Source organism: Capra hircus, chromosome 10, assembly GCF_001704415.2.
Source record: "Capra hircus breed San Clemente chromosome 10, ASM170441v1, whole genome shotgun sequence".
Classification (NCBI taxonomy): Eukaryota; Metazoa; Chordata; class Mammalia; order Artiodactyla; family Bovidae; genus Capra; species Capra hircus.
In genome coordinates, this window is record NC_030817.1 from 20,116,709 (window position 1) to 20,142,271 (window position 25,563).

The window sequence follows — 25,563 nt, forward strand, 5'->3', positions numbered from 1 at the left end:
CTCCCTTCCCTTCCCTGGACTTTATTTTTCCCATCATCTTACCTCCCTGATCAGGAGCTTGAGGAGGGCAAGGCCTGTGTGTGACTGGTCTTTCTTTCCAGTCCTTCCTCCCCACCAAAGAACGTGAACTGAATGAACGAAAAGGGAGTGTCACAGCCTCTAGAAATATATCATCCAAATCACAAGGTAATTCAAGTGATTCCTCCCCTCCAAGACCCCAAAGTCAAGGTCTGAAGAGATCTAGACCTCCTTCTCACCTTTCGGGAAGGAAGTCAACAACATCTCTTAAAATCAGATGAAAACATGCTTCCTGGATATGGTTTTCATTAGTAGTAAAAGAATCAGAAACAATAGAAAACAGTGAACTGAAACCAGAAATGTCAAGGGGAAAAAACTGTCCTTTCGAACTTTATAATGTTCACAATCCTTTAACATTCTTCTCTCCTCAAGCCAAATGCTTTTCTTAGAAAAATAAATCAATGCTTTGCATTCCGTATTCATGAGGAGTTATAAAAACAAGCTGGCATACACTCTGGTAGAGCTTTTTAAAGTTATTGATTAATCAAATTAATGAAAGTTGACTTACAAAATACACTTTGAATTCACTCCTTTCCAATATGGGTATCACCTCATTAAAACATCTGTTTTCTATCTCTAACATTTCAGAATCGGCAAACCTACACCAGAAACAGAATGCTACCCATCCTACCCCCTTTTCTAGTGAGGGCTGGTGGCAGTACAGAGGAAAAGACTGGGATTCTGGAATTACATACTGACGTTCCTCTCTCCTTCTCTGGAGCACATTCCTTGACAGTGTAAAATGAAACAGAAGCGTCAATTCAATCCTGAGTTCACTGCAGCCCAAGGAGCCAAGTGCTGTAACAGAAACTCACGGGAAACCAGCAGGCCTTTGTGTAGCCCTCTTTCTCTTTGCAGTCTGCCTGGGACAGCCCCCTTCAAACTCTCCCTAGGACACCAGGGACAAGCTGCTGGAAATGTCCTCCCTAAGCTAAAAGTGAGTGAGCTGATCAAATCAAAGAAAAGTACGTAGGGAAGCCAGAGGTGGGGAAATTCTGCCCTCTTGGGATTTCTGGATCAATTCTAAGAACTTTCCACTTCCCACTGCCAGCAGCACCCATCAATTCCCATAGTAACCAGCCCACAGTTTTCTTTCTAGCTGGTCCGCAAGGGAGGCACGTGTGCTGCAGACAGAGACACACAGAGTGTGACCCAATGTGATCACTGCTGGGTGGCTTAAACACTCCAAGTCTACCTCCTAGCTTCCCTTAACTCCCAGGTTACCAGGCGGTTCTCTCCCTTCTCCCTTCAATTTGATGCTGAGATAATGAAGGGGACTTTTTTCCTAGGGCTCTGCACAAAACAATATTCTGTGTTCCTTTGCAATTTTGATTCAAGTTATTTGGTACTAAAGCAATCATGTCTCCCCACCACACTGTGCATAAATGTTTGCTGAATGAAGGACTCCTCTGGTATAGAAAGAGAGGTTTCAAAGATACACGGGTACAGATTTGAGATCCAAGGTAAGGATGAAGAAACTGCATTCCCAAAAGGAATGAAGAGCAGAAGAAAAGAGGGCTGAAGTGGATGGAGACCGACTTGTTTTTGTGAAGAGGACTCCTCAGGCTGATTGAGCAGGACAGGGAACAGGAGGAGGACCACAAGGGCAGAAAGCATTTCCGTACCCAACACACTCATCAAAGGACCCACCATCAGCAACAGCACCTGGGACGGTGACTTTCAGCACAGAAAGGGTCAAGAGTCAGTTCTAACACGTTCATCTAAAGAATGCTGCTAAGCTGCTAAGTCACTTCAGTTGTGTCCGACCCTGTGCGACCCCATAGATGGCAGCCCACCAGGCTCCCCTTCCCTGGGATTCTCCAGGCAAGAACACTGGAGCGGGTTGCCATTTCCTTCTCCAATGCGTGAAAGTGAAGTCGCTCAGTCGTGTCCAACTCTTCGAGACCCCATGGACTGCAACCTACCAGGCTCCTCAATCTACAGGATTTTCCAGGCAAGAGTACTGGCGTGGGGTGCCATTGCCTTCTCTGATCTAAAGAATGACTAAGTTGCAAAGATTTTTTTTAATTACAAAGGTGGAGAGTCAAATTAAAAGAGTTCAGCATGGGCTGTGACCCAGTCCTGCAAGAGTGTACATGGTCAACAGAACTTAACGACTGAAAGGGAAAGAAAGAACGAGGGCGACAGACGTACCGCAAAAAGCAGTGCTTGCCGTTGCCCCTGGAGTCAGCGCCTCACTGTGAACAGTCACTTGTTTTCCATAGGGGAGATGCTAAGTGATGCAGGTGGAAGGTTCTAGGTAGGCATGCCTACATCTTAATATTTATTTATTTATTTATTTATTTATTTATTTATTTTTTGGCTGCATTAGATCTTGGTTGCAGCACCTGGGATCTTCCATCCTGGTAACGGCATACAGGATCTAGTTCCCCGGCCCGGGAGCATTGGGAGCCCCCCGCACTGGGAGCATGGAGTCTCAGCCACTGGACCACCAAGGAAGTCCCAGCACCTGGGTGAGTTCTTTAAAATGTTTAGCTACGGTTTGCAGAATGCACAGTATAATGAAACAAAGACGCTAAACATGACTCATCATCATCAAGACTGTAGGGGAAACGGAAGAAAATACATGAGAACAGTAGTCTGTCCTGATAGGAAGGAATATAAGATTATGAGTGACTGCCCTTTATATTATCACTAATTAATCTTTTTAAAATACGCTTTTTAAAAAAGCAGAATGGAACCACATCAAACTAAAAAGCCTCTGCACAGCAAAGGAAACTATCAACAAAATGAAAGGCAGCCTACTGAATGGGAGAGGATATTTGCAAAGAATATACCCAATAAGGGGTTAATATCCAAAATATACAAAGAACTCTTACAACTCAACATGAAAAAAAAAAAAACCAACCCGATTAAAAAGTGAGCAGAGGATTTGAATAGACATTTTTCCAAAGAAGACATACAGATAGCCAAGAGACATGTGAAAAGATACTCAACATTGCTAATCATCACAGCAATGAAAATCAAAACCACAATGAGGTATCATCTCACACCTATCAGAAACGGCTGTTAACAAAAAGACAACAAATAACAAGTGCTGGCAAGAATGTGGAGAAAAAGGAACCCTGTGCGCTGCTCGTGGGACTGTTAATTGGTGTAGTCACTATGGAAAAATTGTATGGAGATTCCTCAAAAAGACTGAAAAGAGAACTACCGTGTGATCCAGCAATTCCACATCCAGGTATTTACTTGAAGAAAGCAAAAGCACTAATTCGAAAAGATATGTTCACTGCAGCATTATTTACAATAGCCAAGATACGGAAGCAACCAAACTGCCCATCAATACATGAATGGATAAAGATGATGAGGCGCATGCACGCGCGCGTGTGTGTTTGTGTGTGTGTGTGTGTGATATTAATCTGCCATAAAAACAAAATACTGCCATTGGCAACAAAACGGATGGACCTTGAGAGCATCGTGCTAAGTGAAGTAAGTCAGAGAAAGACAAATAACATATGATCTCACTTATACATGGAATGTAAGACAAAAACAAACATACCAAGCTCCTAAGTACAGAGAACAGATTGGTGGTTGCCAGAGGCAGGGGGCAAGGGCAGAGTCATATGGGCGAAGAGGGTCAAAAGGCACAAACATCTACTTATAAAATAACCAAGTGAGGGGATGTAACATACAACATAACTATAGTTAATAACACTATATGGCAAACCTGAAAGTTGCTAAGAGAGATCCTCAAAGTCCTCATCACAAGAGAAAAAACAAAAGGAACTATGTATGGTAACAGGCGTTAACTATACACACTGTGGTGATAATTCTGCAGTGCATGTAAATGTCAAATCACTATGTTGTACACTTGAAAGTAATACGTCATATGTCAATTTTACTTCAACTGAAAAAATGAAGAAGACAAGAAATACTTGCACTATACCAAAAAATTCCTAGAGGATCAATGCTTTAGAAAAATCTAAATGAGTGTGTAAATGTATCACAAATGAAAGTTCAGAATCTGAATCTAAGGTTCATATGGGAAAATAAATGAGCAAGAATAATGAGAGTAATTAAAAACAAGAGTAATAAAGGAAACCAGCTTTAATTCTTGCCAGATAGTAAAATATCTTATAAATATGTAACGAAAGTGTGAAGTTGGTTCATGAATAGACCATAAAACCAAGGATAAAATAAAAATTCTAAAAATACTTCACAGAGTTTGATATAGGAAAAAACGTGACATTCAAAATCAAGGCAAAAAGGATAAATTGCTGAATAAATGGTACAGACAAGAGAATGGGGTATCAACTCACAACTCACCCCAAATTGATCAAAAAATGTAAACATTCAGAAAATTACAATATATTAAAAGAAACCAGGAGATATTGTTTATCCTCTTTGAGAGTGTAAAGCCCTTCTAAGTAGGACATGAAATCCAAAACCCATAAAATAAAAGATGAACAAATTTTGATTATCCAAAAGTAATAAGTTTGCCATGTGGCAAAAGCTACAATAAATGACAAAATATAAACCCAGGCGAAAAAATCAGCAGGTCCTATCACAAAGAGCTAATTTTTTTTTTTTTTACATAAAGAGTTTATCTCATTAGATAAATGGGCAAAAGATCACAAGAGTCAATTCACAGAAAGAAAAACCACTCTTAAATACCCAACAGTATGTGTAACCCCATGTATAACGAGAAAAATTCACAGGAAAACCACAACGAGATCCCCTTGTTCAGCTATGAAACTGACAAGGATCAAAAGGTTTATTCACACACTACCAGAAAGAGGAAAGAGGAAGGTAGGCATATATTGCTGATGGGAATGTAAATTTATACATCTATGGAGGATAGTTTAGGAATACTTATCAAAGATGTGAAGACATGTTGAGGTGGCTTTTAGTGGGGGAAATAATTTTATACCAAAAAGACATAAATGTGTGACAGATGGTAGTGCTTTTTTTTTCTTTCTATTCTTGGCAGGGTCCCGTTTTAGCTGAATGGCATTTGCGTTTTTTTTTTTTTAACTGAATTATAGTTGACATACAATACTATATTCGTCACATGTGTACAACATAGTCACTCGACATTTGTATTTATTATGAGATAATCCCCACAAAAGGTTTAGATACCATCTGTCACCATACTAAGTTAATACAGTATTATTGACCATATTCCTATGCCGGACATTACATTCCCATGACTTATTCTATACACAGAAGCGTGTACCTCTTGACCTCCTTTACCCAATCTGCCCAACCCAAATCCCCTCCCCTCTGACAACTGCCAGTCTGTTCTCTATGAGTCTGGATTTTGTTCGGTTTTTCTTGTTTGTTTTGTTTTGTGTTTTAGATTTCACATATAAGTGAAAGCATGAGGTATCTGTCTTTGAATTATTTCACTTAGCATAATGCCCTTAAGGCCCATCCAAGTTATGGCAAATGGCAAAGCTTCATCTTTCCACGGTTGAGTAACAGTCCATTGTGTATCTATACCATATCTTCTTTATCCATTCTTCTATTGATGAACACTTAGGTTGTTTCCATATCTTGCCTACCGTAAATAACAATGCGATAACACAGGGGTGAATATATATCTTTTCAAATTAGTGCTTTTGCTTTCTTCCAATAGATACCAGTAAATGGGACTGCTGGATCATGGAGGAGTTCTATTTTCAGTTTTTTAAGGAAACGCCATACTGTTTTCCACAGTGGCTACACCAGTATAAGGATTCATATTCTTCAATACCCAAAAAACATCTACTCTGCTTCACTTCCTACACTAAAGCCTTTGACTGTGTGGATCACAACAAACTGTGAAATATTCTTAATGAGATGGGAATACCAGACCACCTGACCTGCCTCCTGAGAAATCTGTATGCAGGTCAGGAAGCAACCGTTAGAACTGGACATGGTACAAAAGACTGGTTCCAAATTGGGAAAGGATTACATCAAGGCTGTATATTGCCACCCTGCTTATTTAACTTACATGCAGAGTACATCATGAGAAACACTGGGCAGGATGAAGCATAAGCTGGAATCAAAATTGCCAGGAGAAATATCAATAACCTCAGATATGCAGATGACACCATCCTTATGGCAGAAAGTGAAGAACTCAAAAGCCTCTTGATGAAAGTGAAAGAGGAGAGTGAAAAAGTTGGCTTAAAACGCAACATTTAGAAAACTAAGATCATGGCATCTGGTCCCATCACTTCATGGCAAATAGATGGGGAAACACTGGAAACAGTAGCTGACTTTATTTTTTCAGTTCAGTTCAGTTCAGTCTCTCAGTCATGCCCGACTCTTTGCGACCCCGTGAATTGCAGCACGCCAGGCCTCCCTGTCCATCACCAACTCCCAGAGTTCACTCAAACTCACATCCATTGAGTCAGTGATGCCATCCAGCCATCTCATCCTCTGTCGTCCCCTTCTCCTCCTGCCCCCAATCCCTCATAGCATCAGAGTCTTTTCCAATGAGTCAACTCTTCGCATGAGGCGGCCAAAGTACTAGAGTTTCAGCTTCAGCATCATTCCCTCCAAAGAACACCCAGGGCTGATCTCCTTCAGAATGGACTAGTTGGATCTCCTTGCACTCCAAGGGACTCACAAGAGTCTTCTCCAACACCACAGTTCAAAAGCATCAATTCTTCGGCACTCAGCTTTTTTCACGGTCCAACTCTCACATCCATACATGACCACTGGAAAAATCATAGCCTTGACTAGATGGACCTTTGTTGGCAAAGTAATGCCTCTGCTTTTTAATATGCTATCTAGGTTGGTCATAACTTTCCTTCCAAGGAGTAAGCATCTTTTAATTTCATGACTGCAGTCACCATCTGCAGGGACTTTATTTTTGGGGGGCTCCCAAATCACTGTAGATGGTGACTGCAGCCACTACAATGCGAGGTCACAAAGAGCAGGACACGACTGAGCAACGTCACTTCAAACTTTAAAAAGCATACATACTAAATGCAATATGACATTTCTGGATTGGATCCGGGAAGAGAAAAAGGACATCAGCAGAAAAACTGATGAAATCCAAATAAAATCTACACACTTTAGCTTCACTGTGTAACCTTTTTGGATTTTACTCTATGGGCATGTAATAATTATTTGAAACATAAGATTTAATTTTAAAAAACCTAATTACTTTGTGATTGTACTTTCATCATTCATGGCATCCATATCCTTCTACATACTGCTAATGAGAAACACCAAGGGTACACGTATTGCTTCAGCACTTCTAATACTTCCATTACTGCACCTAAACGCATACCTGCCTCACCTGCTAGGTTTTAGGTCCTTAAAGGTGGAGGCCAAGCCAGCTCAGCTCTGTCCTCAAGGAATCTGGAGAGTATTTGCCACACGGTAAGAGTTCAATCCATGAGACTGAAATGATGAGGCTCAATTTTTCATTAGTATGGAATTTTGTATTTCAAATATCCAAACAGTTCTAGGAGTTTCCTCTGATCCTTAGTTCATAATGATATGGAAAAGGGAAGCAAGGAGCAGAGATGGGTGAAGTGCTGCTCACTGGCGATTTGGTTAGGAACATGGAGGCGTGTTAGATAAATGACCCTCCAACATTTTGCTCTGTGCTGGAGCTGCAGGGACTATAAAGATAAAATGAAGCCCTTACGGTAAAAGTTAGGCATAATTAATGTCAAGACTTGAAAAGGTGAAACACCCCTGGATTTTCAAAAATGTTTTCCAGAATGGCCGTGAAATGCTTTTCAGAGATAAATATCACTTATTTACACTGTTGGTGGGAATGTAAATTGGTACGGGCACTATGGAAAACTGTATGGAGGTTCCTCAAAAAACTAAAAATAGGGTTGTTATATGATCAAGTAATCCCACTGTTGGGCATATATCCAGAGAAAAATGTATGTACATAAACGTGCACGCACGCACACGCACACACACACACACACACACACACACACACACACACTGGAATATTACTCAGTCATCAAAAACAATGAAATAATGCCATCTGCAGCAACACAAATGGACCTGGAGATTATCATACTAAATGAAGTCAGAAAGAGAAAGAAAAACACCAGATGGTGTCACTTATATGTGGAATCAAAAACACAAGACAAATCAACATATCTACAAAGCAAAAATAGATTTATATATAGAGAACAAACTTGTGGTTGCCAAGAGGGAGGGGAGAGGAATGCAAGTTTGGGGTTAGCAGAAATCAACTACTATACATAATAGGATGGATAAACAACAAGGTCCTATTGTGTAGCATAGGGAACTCCAGTCAATATTCTATCACAAACCATAATGGAAAAAAATATATATATATATAAACACACACACAAAAAACTGAATCACTTTTCTGTACAGAAGAAATTAATATAACACTGTAAGTCAACTATACTTCAATAAAATTTTTTTAAAACAGAGTGTCCAAAGAAAAACATCCTAGTCTCCAACCCCATCAACATCTAATTTTCCAAACATTCAAAAGACAAAAGACTTAGGAAATATTCTGAGGTCCTTGAACGAGTAAAGGAACGCTAATGAATTTGTCCCCAGAGCATGAGGAGTGCTGTTCCATTTCCACCAACTCAGAGCCTTAAGTCTACACTCCACACCATAAAGCAATAGAACACGGGGCAGACACTGATCTCTGTGAACCCCTATTTTTTAAGGTGCAAAATGCACAGATGACAGTTAGAGCTCCTTCTGGATCTCTTCACACCCCAAATATAAACTAAGGCACTGCAGTCTTTTCACACAAACTCACACATCAACAGACCCATGTGGTCTGTGCACTGGGAGAAGAAGCTTACCCACATTACTTTCTCCCTATTTCCAGAGTGGCCTACATATGAGCCAGCGTCATATATGAGTAGTTCTCAAGTCAAGGAGAAAAGGATTTATTCAACTTGTTGAAATGAAATTAAAATATGTATGCTGTACAATGAAACATTCGCTGAATTGTGCCTTCATTCATATTCAAGACTAAAAAAGTTTCTAACTTGGCTTTCACGTGCACTTTTATGTACTGGTTAGTCCACATATAACATCTGCAAGCTATCCTTACAGGTGCATATTTCTACTTGATCTTTTTATTTTGCTCTTATTTTGTTGACCACTTTTTACAGCACAGAAAAAAAGATGGGAACACTGGGGGAAAGTCACAGGCAAACTTATCCATAGGCAATGATACATGATCGATCAGAGGAGAGTTTTGTTCTTGTTTATTTAACATAAAATCCTTAGTTCAAACTGACTGGGCTGAAAGATGATTGTGTAAAAGGCAGAACAGAGGTCTGTGAGCAGCAGCAGCATGATAAAAGCATGGTGTGATGCACATTCAGAGCTTATCTCTTTCCACTGAAATTTTCCCATTCAAAACACAGAAATAACATTGTGCTGCTAACAAATATAGCTGTCTTCTAAAGCAGTTATTTCCCCCTAAATAACCAGCATTTATGGTACAGGTGCTTTCTACATAATATGGGGAGAGAGACGAGTTTTCCAAGAAACCTTCAAATGAGCTCAAATGTCCACAGTGAAAGACACATCTCAGGGGATGAGGACATGAGATAATATCCATCTGCCAGGTGAGCCGGAACAGCCTCCCTCAGTAGAGGAACTTGAACACGTCTCAGAGGAGGGAAAGATGCCTGACAGGTGGAGAGAAGAAAAGGAAATGCCAGGCAAGAAGCAAGATGTGCGTGGGAGCTACCACTGTACTTCCTCAAGAAGCAGAGACACAGTGTGACGCAATGTGCGGCAGAGATTATCTTAGCCATTAAGACAAACTGAAGGGGAGAATGTACGTCACTTCACACTCTGAGGCTTGGTTTCCTCGTATGTTTCAGGGGAAGGGCAGACCACGTGATTTGGACAGCTCACTTCCTCGGAGGCACTGTGCTGGCACCGAACACCCTATAACCCTTCGAGGTGCGTGTCTTAGGAGCCCATTTGATAGATGAAGAGAGAGAGGCTCAGCATCCCGATGGGACCTCTGGTTACAGGGCTTTTTAGACATTAAAAAGAATATGCATGACAACTACTGTGGAAAAAGAGGGGGCATGATACTAAGACGGGCTTCCCAGGTGGCTCAGCGGTAGAGAATCTGCCTGCCAATGCAGGAGCTCTGAGTTCAATCCCTGAATTGGGAAGATCCCCCGGAGCAAGAAGGAAATGAAAACCTGCTCCAGTATTCTTGCCTGGGAAATCCCATGGGCAGAGGAGCCTGGCAGGCGATATAGCCCATGGGGTCGCAAAGAGTCAGACATGACTTAGCAACTAAACAACAACAATATTAAAACTGACTTAAAAAATCCGAGTTCCTGAACATAACCACCTAATAAAATAATGGCTATATTCTTTTCTTAAGAGAGCAAAGGAATAAAGGAACTGAATCTATCTTCCCTGTCATGCCAGACAAAGGAAAGGAAAGGGCATAGAAGTTCTTTACTCTGAAGAGTGTTCTCTAAGAAGTCCTTCAAGGGAAACCACAGGACAAAGAATGCTATGTCTTCCTGTGGCAGCAGCGGCTCTCTTCAATTATGCATTCCTGCAGAGTCCATTACGAGGTAGGTGTTACCCTGAACATTCAACACATTCCTTAGCAGTTAGAACTAGGGTGAGCAGTAAACTGAAGGAGCCATCCATCCTCAGAAGCACTGAACGTAGTCCTCAATGCAGATTCTAAAATGAGCTGTTATTTCTATACAGAAGCTCAACAGCCATTATGACAATTTACCTGTCATTATTTAACTGTAGAATTCCGTATGTATAAATTCACATCTGGCAGCAAGAGAGTCCAATAAATAAAACTACCCTTAAAACTTTATAACCAAATGTAGAAGTTAATGAGGTCTACTTATTTGTAAGTAAGTCAGCTCTTCAAATTTAGCCCCTGCCCCATCCCATTTCTCTAGATAAATATGTGAAATTAAAGAACATATATTTAGATTAAACCCTCTCTACTGATGGGAGCCACTCTGGTACTAAAACAATTTGGGAGTATCTATTACAATACCCCATGACCTGACAACTGCCTAGAGAAACATATGCCCACGTACACAGTGCCAAGGACAAGGATATTCTTTGCAACCTCATTTGTAATCAGAAACTACTGGAAACAATATAGAAGATCAGCAATAGGAAAATGGCAGAAAAACTATGGTATTTTCCCATGATTAGTCCACATGACATAAGCAGCAGTTTAAAACGATGAACTAGATTATTTCAACCAGCACGGACAGATCCCCTGAAACATGTTAATGTGAAAAACACAAAATACATTTATATTATAAATACCAAATCAACAAAGTGTTTGCCTCTGGGGAACCAGCAAGAGTAGACAGGGAATAAATCTTATAAACTCATTTATTACTTTTATTAAAAAGTTAATTTTAAAAAAACACCTTGCAAGGATGTTACTGGGTTATCAAATAGCAGGATTATAGAATAAGGCACAATATCTCTGTGTTGCAGATATCTCCACAAACACTGCTAAATTAAAATCTAATTAAGTATAAAAGAAGACAAACTACCAGGAGCAACCAAAACATCATAAATAAAGCTGGGGTTTTATCTGATGAAGAACAGAAGACTGTCAACTTAATGGCCACATGAAGCTTCAGCTGGTATAACACATTATTACTGGTGGGAGCCTGTATACATACTCTTTTCCCAGCTTAAAAACTTTTGGCAGTAACTGAAAAAGGACCTAATGTAGAAATGACAAAATTATGTTAACATCACTAAATGAAAACAGTCATGCTCCCTTTTAACCACTAAGAATCCTTTCCCACCAGTGACAAACATTAATGTGAGAATGCAAACCTAACTTTTAATAAAGATCAGCTTACACTAACAATAACAAAGAGGGTCCCCCTCTGGTGGGGACTCTCCAGAACATCAGGGCCTTGCATGGGCACCTCTTACTTTCTTTATTTGCGACCCTGTCAGTGAACCATCTCATTTATACAACCATGCATTTCTATTCCTCAGGGAAAATAAAATGGCTCTAAATTTAGGGAACCACCTCACCAATGTTATATCTATCTGTAACTGCTGCTAAAGTGAGGAAAGATGGAGGCAGGGAGAAAGGGGGGAGGGAGGGGAAGGAAAAAGAGAAATAACCAATTTGTTGTAAAACTACATATAATCAAAGTAAGATTTACTTTAAATACAATCGAATGCATCTTTCTCATTTTTAGTTATTTTAATGCCATAAGATTTAACAGAAAAGAAAAAATAATCACAGAGTAAAAATTAACAAAATATCCTCCTTATATTACTGTTAAAAACAGCATGCAAAACATGATCCCAGCTTTGCTTTTAAAACATACAGCCACGTAGGACAAAAATGAAAGAAAATTCTTAAAATGCTAGCAATCCTAAAAAGCAAATGACCCAGTTTCTTCTACAATAAATTACACGAACAAGAAGGAAACAAGGGACAGTGTTACAGATTAAGAAAGTCTTTAAAGTGACAGGTGCAATGCGTTCCTCAGGCTGGGATCCTGATCCCAACAAACTGTAAGATGACAATTCTGAGACAAAGGAGGAAGGTGAACATGGACTCTAGGACAGACTAGACGTAAATGGTATTAAATCATAATCATTCATTTCATTAAGGGAAATGATATTGTGACTCACTTTAAAGTCATTTTCTGTTAAAAAAAAACTTAGTGATATTTTTGTAGGTTGAATGGTACAATATTCGGTCTGTGCTTTAAAATACACACACAAAAAGTTTTTAAACCATAAAAACAGGAAGAAGATAAGTGAATGAGAAAGGTAAGATGCCTGTACTTGTTGAAGCTAGATTGACGGGTATACGGGAGCTTGCTGTGCTGTCCTGTTTTTGTGAATGTTTGAAAAAGCTCACAAATAAAAAGTGAAAATGCTTGCAGATATCGCTGTCTCTCGGAGAAGGCAATGGCAGCCCACTCCAGTACTCTTGCCTGGAAAATCCCATGGATGGAGGAGCCTGGTAGGCTGCAGTCCATGGGGTCGCTAGGAGTTGGACATGACTGAGTGACATCACTTTCACTTTTCACTTTCATGCATTGGAGAAGGAAATAGCAACCCACTCCAGTGTTCTTGCCTGGAGAATCCCAGGGGCAGGGGAGCCTAGTGGGCTGCTGTCTATGGGGTCGCACAGAGTCGGACACGACTGAAGCGACTTAGCAGCAGCAGCATAGCTGTCTCTGGTGGAAGCAGATGAGTGAGCTGGTAGGAACTGGGCGATTTTTACTTTGACATCTGGGCCTTTTACAAACATCCAGATTTTACACAGTAAATATGAATTACTTTGATTATTTGAAGAAACAAATGTTACTCTTTGGGGAGATGTATTGACGGATGGTAAATGGACGGATGGATGGATGGAAAGATGGACAGGTCTCTCAATGCCAGTTCTAATGATGCCACCTCTGTGGATTTTAATTCTCCCTCTGCTGACACCTAAATGCATTTTACATTTACTTCCACTAAAGGCCTAATTACATTTGATTATTTAGTATGACAATTTTTCATTATATCTTATCTCCCCCTCCAGAAAAACACAAAGCGTTTCTTTTTGTGTGTGTGTTTTTTTCCTGGTCAACACGAAGCAAAAAGCTCTCTCTATATATTAGGCATTAAATAGGTATACACTTAATTAACTTTTCCACTAATAAATTCAGAGAGAAAAAAAGTGGCAATAGCAGTAGAATAAATATCCTACTGCTTGTAACCATGAAAGCTTTAAGGTCAGAACACGCCCAGAGGTCCCTCTACCCATCAAATGTTACCTGGTCCATTTCTCAAACCATTAATTTTCCAATTGACTGGGGAGAAAAACATCAGTCGGTAGCAGAAAGCAGTCAGTCACTGAATTGAGTTAGATTTTTTTTTTAAATGACTCCATGAAAAAAAAAAATCAAAGTCTATTAGTTTTTGAGCAACCATTCATTATTTACCTACTGAAGATGCCTCCAGAGCACTGATCGGTCCATTTTCATTAAGGAAACCATTACGGGAAGAACACAGAGCTAGCCATGTGCAGAGACAAACAACAGTTTGAGAAACATCCCCTGCTCTGAAAAGGGTGATGTTATTTGGAAGGACTGTACACCCAAACCTCTCATAGACTCACTAGAAACTCTAGCATGTTCTACGCAGATGTGAACTGCACAGAACATGGTAGTTCTTCAAGCCTTCAATGCTTAAAAGCCATTTTCAAAAAGACATAATAAAGCCCTCCTCCCAGGAGGAGTACCAAAATGCCCAAAGCACAGCATTACTGGATATCGCTACACATAAGACTTCACCTGTGATACGATATGAATTTGGCTTTTATGGGATTTTGACAAAAGCCACTCAAACACTGGTAAGACATTTACGATTTCCTTTTATATCTAAAAGATTCTTCAGTTCAGTCCCTCAGTCGTGTCAGACTCTTTGCGACCCCATGGACTGCGGCACACCAGGCTTCCCTGACAAACATTAAAACAAAGCCCAGGTTTTAAATTAAGACTCCACCACCTAAGAGTTTCCAAAGCCCTTTGAGAAGCATCAGGGTATCATGAAGAAATGGCAGGTGCAAGCTCTCCCCAAGCTTTACCTCCCATTCCATCCTGTGATCCACTCCCAGAAGCCAGGTGTTCAAGAACACTTTCACCCCTAGTTTTCAAGCCTGGAAGGGGAGGCAGGAACGGAGCAGAGCTCTGCATACTTCCTACCCTGACCTCCACTCACGCTCACACACAGTTCGTGTTCTTGCTTCTCTATTCTCTGATTCTTTATGTAAGAAGCTCAAATCTTTATGAGCAAATTTTAATTTATTAGACAGTCAACAAAGTGGGTAACATGGTATCATTGTAAAGAATCGAATCCATACAAATCCAGGGCCTTGAGAATATGAGCAGGTACTAAGAAATAAGACACAGCTCCAAAGATAACTTAATTCCTATTCCCATGGGTTCTATTCATCCCTAGAATGAATTCAGAAGAGGCAATGCTCCATTAGATGTGGACACTGTATTCTCAGGTTCTAAAGATAAAGGTCAAGAATTCAGCGAAAACTTTTTTGGACTGAAAAGAAAAAGGTGATGCTAGGATTAGCAAATGTGAAGGGGTCACACAACAGTTCTACAGGCTGTTAAAATGTTTTCTTTTTTAAGAACAAAGAAGAAGCCTTTAAATAACAAATTAGCATAATCAAATAATGTTGAAGTGATGCCTGGGCATACAAAATTCAAGTCAAATTAGTCATGGCCAAAGATAAAAGGAAAACTCTGCACTCATTCCTATGCTACTCTAAATTTTTATTACCTTCGTATTACATTATAGTTAGCTTTCAGTTAATGCGCTTCCCCGGTGGCTCAGCTGGTAAAGAATCCACCTACAATGCAGGAGACCTGGGTTCGAGACCTGGGTTCAACCCCTGGGTTGGGAAGATCCCCTGCAGAAGGGAAAGGCTACCCACTCCAGTATTCTGGCCTGGAGAATTCCACAGGCTGTATAGTCCATGGGGTCGCAAAGAGTCGGACATGACTGAGCGACTTGCACTTTTAGTTAATAAAATTTCAGCTAGTATTTCTCTGAAAAAAATCTAAAAAAATGATACAAATGACTTGTTTACAAAACAGAAGCAGACTCACAGACTTAAAAAACAAACCTATGGTTACTAAAAGGGAGCGGTATGGGGGACGGATCAATTAGGAGATTGGGATTGAGGGCGTGGAAACCCATTCCAGTATCCTTGTCTGCAGAATCCCATGGACAGATGAGCCTGGTGGGCTACAGTCCATGAGGTCACCAACATCTGGACGTGACTGAAGTGATAAGCATGCATGTACATACTCCAATACAAAGTAAAAATTCAGAAAAAGATAAAGATTTAAAAAATAAAATTTAAGCTGGCATATATTTGAAAATATTGATTCCCTTTTGTACCCTCAATCCCACTGTGAAACTCCAATTCAGGATGAGCCTCAGAATCTAACAAATCTACTCAGGTAAATATTTGAGCTCTTCTTTGCATTAATATATTCAAACTCCTGTCATTAGTTAATCTACCGTCTGTCTCTGGGCTATGTTTAAAGAGGAAACTGTACTGGATCTGAAGAGCAGTTCTCTCATGTTTTAAGGTAGACATAATTTGTAGAAATAATGAGAAAACAGGGTGCTCAGTGGATGAGACAGGAATCTACAGGACAGACAGCCAGGGAGAAAATGTTTTCCCAGCTTCCATTTTTTAACTCATTTGTGAATCTGCTATCAACAGTCTAATCATCCTGATGACCAATGTAAGGCATTCTGATTATTACATTTCTTGCTACCACTCCACAGAACACCGAGGAAAGTCTAGGAGAATCACTAACTTTTTTTTCTTTCCTTTTTACACTTACGAAAAGGTTGGGACTTCCCATAAAACAACAAAATGGATGTCTTTACTTTTGTGTTTGATATCCACAAGCTATTAGTCTAAGTAAATGTGACCAGTGTTCTTTTTATTTTGAAGAAAAAAAAAAAAAAAAGAAGTGGAGAACTTTATAAAATTTTCTCAGGGGCTTCCCTGGAGGCTCAGTGGTAAAGAACCCGCCTGTCCAACGCAGGAGACACAAGTCTGATCTCTGACCTGGGAGGATCCCACATGCCACGCAGCAACTGGGCCTGTGTGCCACGTCTATTGAGCCTGTAACTGAGCCCCACGTGCTGCAACTACCGAAGCCCAGGCACCCTACAGCCTCTGCTCCACAACAAAAGAAGCCACTGCAACAAGAAGTCCACGCACTGCAACGAGAGAGCAGCCCCTGCTCACTGTGAGGGAAGAGCCCATGCAACAGCGAAGACCCAGCAAGGTTAAAAATAAACAAATTATTTTTTTGAAAAACGTCCTTAGTGATTCTCTCATGAAAAGCAGAAGCCCAGCATCCAATAACCACACTGCAACAAAGGGAAAAAATGTAAGTACTATCTCACTCAGCTATGAGTAAATAACTGTCCATACAAGAATGGAAAAATCCAAAGAAAAATATACTGGAGAAAATTATTCGAATGTTTCAAATGTTTTTAGCGTAAAGAGATCACTTTCGATTAACATTACTGTTTCTCATTGGGTATTTAGAAAAAACACAGCATTTTTTTTTCTTTAATTTAAGGAAAGGAAAAAAGTATGCTTTCCCAGTTCTATTCCAGAACAACACTACTCGAAGCATAAATAAAAAGTATAAAAATGATGCACTTAATAAGATATACATGGTGGTGATTTAGTCGCCAAGTCGTGTCTGACTCTTGTGACCCATCGACTGCAGCCTGCCAGGCTCCTCTGTCCATGGGGTTCTCTCCAGGCAAAAATACTGGAGTGGGTTGCCATTTTCCTTCTCCAAGATACACACAGGACCACATATAAAGTACAGTACAAGGTATTGTGAGTTTGGGTTTTCTTGGGTATTTTCTGCCTTTCTGGATTTTTATCTTGCAGGAAGGGAATGGTTTGGATATTCCTTAAACAGAAGTTAAGAAAGGAGTATGGATTTCGAAAGCCACAGTCAGGCCACCAGCAGGTCTGGAGAGCTGTTCCATCACGGCTTCTTCCCCGCTGCCGTCTGAGTAGCTCCAGCGTGTATGAATGCATAAGCGAAGACTCTCCCACCTCACCTAACAGATGTCCTGTACCAGCATCATCAGATATGACCACCATTAAAAATTCAACCGAAATCAAAAGACAGGGTGTGGCTGTTCCACCATAAAAGCTACACAAGCTTGGCCTCACAGTAACTCTCAAACTTAACACTTTCACTAACTGTCATATTCAAGTGTACCAACCAGGAACTGATCCTTATTTAAGAGTGTTTAAAATACTTTAAGACATACAGGGATGCACTGAAGGTGCACATTTCAATAGTACACAGGTACTGAGGAGGGAAAAGAAAGTAAATCTTGAAAAAGAACTTCCAAGATTGAGGCGAGGACCAGAGGGCGCTCGACAACATGCTCTGATTTTTTTTGTCCTTTGCAAAGTACATGAGCTACAGCTCCCTACGTGGAGCAGCCCTGCAGGCTGTTTGCTTCACCATTCAGCAGTTTTTGATGGTTCCAAAGAGCTACATTCTCAAAAGTAGTTATTCAGTTTTGTTACTGATTAAAAAAAAAAAAAAAAAACTCGAGCTCTTCAAACAGTTAAAAATCACAGAGATCTAAAAATCTTTCTTGGATTCCCACCTCTTAAAGAATGATTCTGGGAATGGTCAAATCAATGCTAACAGGAAAGTGTCCTAATGTACTTGAAAAACATTTTCAGAGATAATCATTTTCCCCTTTCTCTTCCTGAAATTTGAAGAAGGTCAGAAATAGCAAGCCACTTTGAAATCAGTGCTCCAATTACCCAGCAGGCATCTGAAAAGAAGCCCTCAGCTCTGCACAAAGGTTTGCAGAGGTGAGATGCTCAGATAACCTCGACAGTCCTTCATAGAAAGCAGTACTCCAGAAAAGCTGGCTCCTTAGGCAATATGCTATGACAAAGCAGTGGATAAAAAAATTCCAAATTCACTGTTTCAGCATCTGGCTAAGAAGGTGGTTAAGTACAAAGTAACAAAACCAAAGCAACCTACCTAATGCCAAATCACTTGTTTTATCTGAATATAGGAGCTTAGCATATTACAGCATTTCAGCCTATAGAAAAGTCTCTTTCTATCAAATTAAACTGTTATTTTGTTCAATGAGAATGTCCCTTGACAACTGAAATAAAGCGTTCAAAAAATATCCACTAAACTTTGGGATAAACCCAGGACAGAACTGGGTCTCTACCCAGCAGTAAACAAAGGCAATCACTCTGAATCAATGGCGAATGTCAATCCAACAGCTCATCCAGCCATCTCTTAATGTTTCAGGAGCTTGGTGTTTCAAATTATAAACTAATGCATCAGGGTTAACACGATTCTTATTTAGACACAGGTTAGGGTACAACCTCCCATCAAATTTTAGGAAACACAGATGTTCTGAAATGCTGATGGAATGAAAATAGTCATGTAACAAAAATATTACTAAGTTGCCAGAAAAATAATTTACTCTATAATGAGGAAAATGTTGAATTCAGAAATCAATGACTAAAAACTGCCCAAGAATCTCCTGTCTTCCTCGTTTCTGCCTCTCAGCTATAGAACAACAGAGGAGGAAAAAACAATGGGGAAAGATACAGAATCCACACTTACCAAATCAAAATTTTGCTGTAAGTGGCAGGTTTTCTAACAATAAACTCTGAGTTCAGTGATCCTTTGTAACTAATCTACCAACTCACCTGATTCCACTTCAAAGTCGTGGTAAATCTTCCTTCCAACTCCAACTTGAGGTATTCTCACAAAACCTAGAGTAAAATAATTATGAACTTCAGTATGATCAGATTATTCTCAAATTTTGAAAATAGTAATAAAGGGGGAAATCATAGCTACCAATCAAGTCGTAACTGTGAAATGTTATACTTTCCCTCTAAAACCCTCTTTAATTTGTAATCTCTTTACGTGTAGCCAACATATATCTAAATTTAAGCCAACCAATAGCCACTTAAATTTACACATTCTTTTTCTTGAACTTTTTGTACTGTATAATATAAAATTTACATTTATATACCACAAAATCGGGGTATAATCCATTAACAATGCTGTGATGGCTTCAGGTGAACAGTGAAGGGACTCAGCCATACATATACATGTACTCATTCGCCCTCAAACTCCCCTCCTGTCCACACTGCCACATTAACATTGAGCAGAGAGAGTTCCATGTGCTATACAACAGGTCCTTGTTGGTTATCCATTTTAAATACAGCAGTTTGTACATGACCATCCCAAACTCCCTAACCATCCCATGCCCCGCGCCCCAACCCAGCAACCCATAAATTCATTTTCTATGTCTGAGAGTCTCTTTCTGTTTTCTTTCTGTATTGTAAGTAAGTTCCTTTGTGTCATTTTGCATAACAAATTCTTAAACCTGACTATTCAATCTCTACATAGATTGCCAATCCAGGACCTCACCCCACATAATCTGATCAGGGAGTCTGGGGAGAAACCCAGGAAACTGTATGACTAAGAAGTGCCCCCAATAAGGTGACTCTGATGTAGCTGGTGATAGACTTGCCTAGCAGTTCTCTACAAGGGGCAGTTCTATACCCTGAGGCACACCCTGCAATATCTGAAAATATTTTTGGTTTCACAACAGAGGAAGGGGATATACACTACCAGATTTAATCGGTAGAAGCCAGGGTCTGCTGCTAAACAATCTATAAGGTTCAGGACAGTACACTTATCAGCCCAAAATGTCAACAGTGATGAGACAGAGAAATCTGTTCCAAAGCAACCAAATACTCTGATGATTTAGAAATTCCACAGTCCTCTCACTGGTCCTTTCATATAAGTTATATATAAACTCTACTAGAATCATAAGACATTTCCTCTGGCTGCAGGCATCAGGCATACATTGTTGTTCAGCTGCTCGGTCGTGTCTGACTCTTTGCGACCCCATGGACTGTAGCACATGCCTGCATTCTTTCCCAGCATCAGGATCTTTTCTAATGATTAAGCTCTTTCCATCAGGTGGCCAAAATATTGGAGTTTCAGTTTCATCATCAGTCCTTCCAATGAATATTCAGGGTTGATTTCCTTCAGAATGGACTGGATGGATCTCTTTGTAGTCCAAAGGATTCTCAACAGTCTTCTCCAACACCACAGTTCAAAAGCATCAAAACTTCAGTGCTTAGCCTTCTTTATGGTCCACCTCTCACATCCATACATGACTACTAGAAAACCATAGCTCTGACTAGACGGACCTTTGTCAGCAAAGTAATGTCTCTGCTTTTTAATATGCTGTCTAGGTTGGTCATAGCTTTTCTTCCAAGGAGTAAGCGTCTTTTGATTTCATGGCTGCAGTCACCACCTGCAGTGATTTTGGAGCCCAAGAAAATAAAGTCTGCCACTGTTTCCATTGTTTCCCCATCTATTTCCCATGATGTGATGGGACCAGATGCCATGATCTTCGTTTTCTGAATGTTGGGCTTTAAGCCAACTTTTTCACTCTCCTCTTTCACTTTCATCAAGAGGCTTTTTAGTTCCTCTCCACTTTCTGCCATAAGGGTGGTGTCATCTGCATATCTGAGGTTATTGATATTTCCTCCCTGCAATCTTGATTCTAGTTTGTGATTCATCTAGCCCAGCATTTTGCATGATGTACTCTGCAATAGAAGCTAAATAAGCAGAGTGACAGTATATAGCCTTGACATTCTCCTTTTCCAATTTGGAACCAGTCTATTGTTCCATGTCCGGTTCTAACTGTTGGTTCGTGACCTTCATACAGGTTTGTCAGGAGGCAGATATGGTGGTCTGGTATTCTTATCTCTGGAAGAATTTTCCATAGTTTGTTGTGATCCACACAGTCAAAGGCTTTAGGGTAGTCAATGAAGCAGAAGTTGATATTTTTCTGGAATTCTCTCGCTTTTTCTATGATCCAGTGGATGTTAGGAATTTGATCTCTGGTTCTTCTGCCCTTTCTAAATTCAGTTTGAACATCTGGGAGTTCTCGGTTCACATACTGTTAAAGCCTAGCTTGAAGAATTTGGAGCATTACTTTACAAGCGTATGAGATGAGTACAGCTGTGTGGTAGTCTGAACATTCTTGGGCATTGCCTTTCTTTGGGATTGGAATGAAAACTGACCTCTTCCAGTCCTGTGGCCACTGCTGAGTTTTCCAAATTTGCTGGCACATTGAATGTGGCACTTTAACATACCCAACATTAAAACCCACGGTGAAAAAAGTGAAAAGTGTTAATCACTCAGTGGTGTCTGTTGCAACCCCATGGATTGTAGCCCACCAGGCTCCTCTGTCCATGGGATTCTCCAGGCAGGAATACTAGGGTAGGTAGCCATTCCCTTCTCCAGAGGATCTTCCCAACCCAGGGATCGAACCCACATCTCTTGCATTACAGGCAGATTCTTTACAGTATGAGCCACCAGGGAAGTCCCAGTACATGTACCTATTTCTAAAAATATTAAAATAAGTCAGACTACACATGTCCAAAAGAGCTTCCAAGAAATCCGTTTTTTAATGTTTGGGGAAGTGAACACTATTTCAAACTGGGTTAATTTCCAAACCCTGTTCCTTAACATATAAAGTGGAAGACTAGAAGAGTAAGAAGAATCAAAACTTAATTTCACTCACAGATATTTCCAATTCCTGTTGAAGACAAGGTGGTAAGTTTCTCTTCCAAACCTGTCACCTTGGACTCCCATCACTCATTCCGCCAAATATAAAGGGACTTCAAAACTTATGTTAACTGCATTCAAAACAACACTCAATGAGGGCTTACCAAGTCCCGGCACTATGGTCTTACATAATACAGCAGAACAGAGTTCCAGAAAACCCTGCAACGGGTCCTTCCTACCCTACCATAACCAGTGGTATAAACGTCAGACAAAGACTGTGGGAAAAAGAACCTATAAAGAATATTCTGAGCACCAGATACCCCAGATAATAAAACCTGCAGTTTTCACATGCCTGCCCTATAAACTGCACATACAGAATGGGAAAGGAAGCCTGGAATATTTGAAATATGTATTCTGTTTTTTTAATCTTAATTAATAAGCTATAACCAGCTAATTACATAAACAAAACATAGCTGACACTTATAACTTACTTAGCTACATGAACAAACATGCCAACCTCAAACTCAAGTGAAAGGAGGTGATTTCCAAACACACTTAGAAAGATTCCACCAGGATTGCTGCATTCCAACTGGACGACATTTCCTTATATTCTAATTACAGTCTGATTTCTTCCCCTGAGTCCCCAGTGCTATCAAGGAACCACTCAAACTCACCCAAATCACCCCAGGCAGCGAGCACCTGGGTAGCTGATGGGTGGACTCACATTCCTAACTCAAAGCACCAGGGGGTTCAGGGGTCCAGGTAGAAAGTGTGCCCAAGGCAGGGTTCCAATCTGGAGCTTCCCACCCAGCCCTGAGCATCCAAAAACAAGCCAAATGATGAGGAAGGTTTGCTGAATGACATGCTTTCCCAAAGGCAGGGCTCACACACAGTCTAGATTCAAGATGCCTGTTAACTCAATGTAGAGCCCATCCTACCTCCCCTACAAAAAGAAGACCCCTGGGGAAGGAAGAGAGCTTCAGACAAAAGCAGAACAGCAGTGATAAACCTCTTAACATCCATCCATGGCTCCAGCTTTATGAAGCAAAGTAATTTGGGGGTCTTCCTTTCTTTCTCCAGGGAAGGAAGAAAGGAAAATCCAAAAATGAATAGGAAGGTTCAGAAATATTAGTGCACAATCTTAAATTTAAGCCCTCCTTTCATTTTTCTAGATTTAAATCGGCCTTTAAACAAAAATTCATAATTAAATTTCAAAACATAAACATTTCCTTTTTTTTTCTTTCTCTCTCAGCAGTAAAATATATTCTGTTCCAAAAACGAAAGGTTGCTCAATTTCCTGTCAAAGCAATCCAGAGAAGGCCACCTACACTGTAAAAGCAGCAAGAAAAAAAAAAAAATGCTGAAGAAAAGCCTGTATGTGTGGGAGTGTTCTAAGTGCAATGTAACTACCACTCTGGGTTTTAAAAGCTTTTTTCCTCGATCATTCTGAGAAATATGAAAATTAGTGTAACTGCTGAAGAAAAGCTTGTCCTCCAACCTATCTAAGGAAAACAAGCCCTATGACGGATTTAGTTCCATCAAAGAAAGCAGGGGGTGGGCTGGGGTGGGGGGTGCGGTGTGTGCACAATTCAAGGCCTTACACTGTGATTCTTTGTACTAAGGAGGAAGGGCAGATTCTATCAAATAGATAACTTATATGGAATGTTCTCTGAGCTAAAAGGCTGCTCTGACAATAAACCCTCTCCCCCACAGCATCCTACTCCTATCTAGAACCACACAAATTTGTAGACTAGGGCCTTTATCCTAAACCTCTGGGGTCTAACCATTACCACACACAGTCACAAGACGGCTAGATTGTGGATCAGTAGAGCACTGAATTCGTCAATTTCCCCTAAACCTGCTTAAACTTTCTGAATACTTAAATTCTAAGACAGCAATCAACCAGCCCAATATATTTTGTTAAAAGTCTGAACATGAACATGCTCAGCACTAAGGCAGAGGCAGTATGGTAAAAAAAGAAGAAGCAAAAAGTTTAAACAGCTCACCAGAGAATTGAGGAGAAAAGAACAGTACACAGAAAATAAGTTGAAATTAAATACAGCATTATCATTGAATTACAACACAGTAAAGTGCAAAGTTTCTGTAAATCATACTTTCCCTGGAAAGGAGTGTTTTGCTTTTTGTCACAAAAGCAAAACACAGGTGAAGAGAAATAAATAATGAACCGGGAAAAGAACATAGTAAGGAGATGATGGTGAATATAAACCGGAATACCAAAAGACAAATCGAGATATAACAGGAAGCCGCACAGGAAGGGCAGTTGCCAGACAAGACAGCACAAGAAAGGAAATCTCTTCAGCCTTACATGTGACTGGCTTGATAAGCCAACAGTTTTGAAAAAGTAAGCTCACAGGAGAAGTCTTCTTTGTTCTCTTTAATAATCTCAGGTCAACCTACCAAAAAATTTTTTAAAAGGCTGCAAGATGAGAATAACTTAATTTCCCTAAACTAATTGAGAAAGAAAGTGAAGTCACTCAGTCATGTCCAACTCTTGGCGACCCTATGGACGGTAGCCCACCAGGCTCCTCCGTTCGTGGGATTTTCCAGGCAAGAGTTATGGAGCTGGCTGCCATTTCCTTCTCCAGGGGATCATCCCGACCCAGGGATCGAACCCGGGTCTCCTGCATTGCAGGCAGACGTTTTACTGTCTGACCCATCAGGGAAGCCCACTTGAGAGTTAACAGTGAACATCATGGGTCTATCACCCCTACAGAGTTTGCTGAGTCATTTCTATAAACAAGGACATTCTCCTCCAAATCTGCAATAACTACAACCATCAAGACCCAGAAATTAACAGTACAGTCACCAAATCCACAGTACGGTCACCTAATCCACAGACCAGCCTTGACTTTCTCCAGCCACCCCATAGTGTCCATTTTAGTAAAAGGATCCAATCCAGGATGTCACACTGCACTGACTTTTCAAAGCTCGATACTCTGTTTCAATCGAGAATTCCTCACACTATCCTTGACTTTCATGACCTCCACAATTTTGAGGATGTCAGGCCAGTTTTGTAGCATGTCCCTTCCTTTGGGTTTGTCTGATAACTTCCTGATGACTAGTTTCAAGTTATGACTTTTCAGCAGGAATACCAGAGAAGAGTTCCTTCTTCTTGTTGTACCCTACCAGGTGGTATGCTATTTCCATTTTTTTTTCCCCTGACTGATAGTGCAAACTTAAATTACTTGATTAGGGTGCTATGTGCCATATTTCCCCACTGTAAAGTGACTCTTTTCCTCTTTGTAATTAATAAGTATTTTTTGAAGTGGTATTTTCAGACTATATAAATATATCTTAATTCTCAACAAACTTTTACCCAATACTTGATTGCTGT

At 40.2% G+C, this 25,563-nt stretch overlaps 1 protein-coding gene across 5 annotated transcripts in view; it reads right to left on the minus strand.

Annotated features, from left to right (window-relative positions):
* SIPA1L1 (signal induced proliferation associated 1 like 1) overlaps positions 1 to 25,563 on the minus strand; it is a 383,207-nt gene that overhangs the window by 279,926 nt on the left and 77,718 nt on the right. For all 5 annotated transcript variants that reach the window (XM_018054010.1, XM_005686032.3, XM_005686031.3 and 2 more), the window contains exon 2: positions 19,319 to 19,384. The gene's annotated coding sequence lies outside the window, so the exon portion shown is untranslated. The remainder of the gene's footprint in view (positions 1 to 19,318; positions 19,385 to 25,563) is intronic.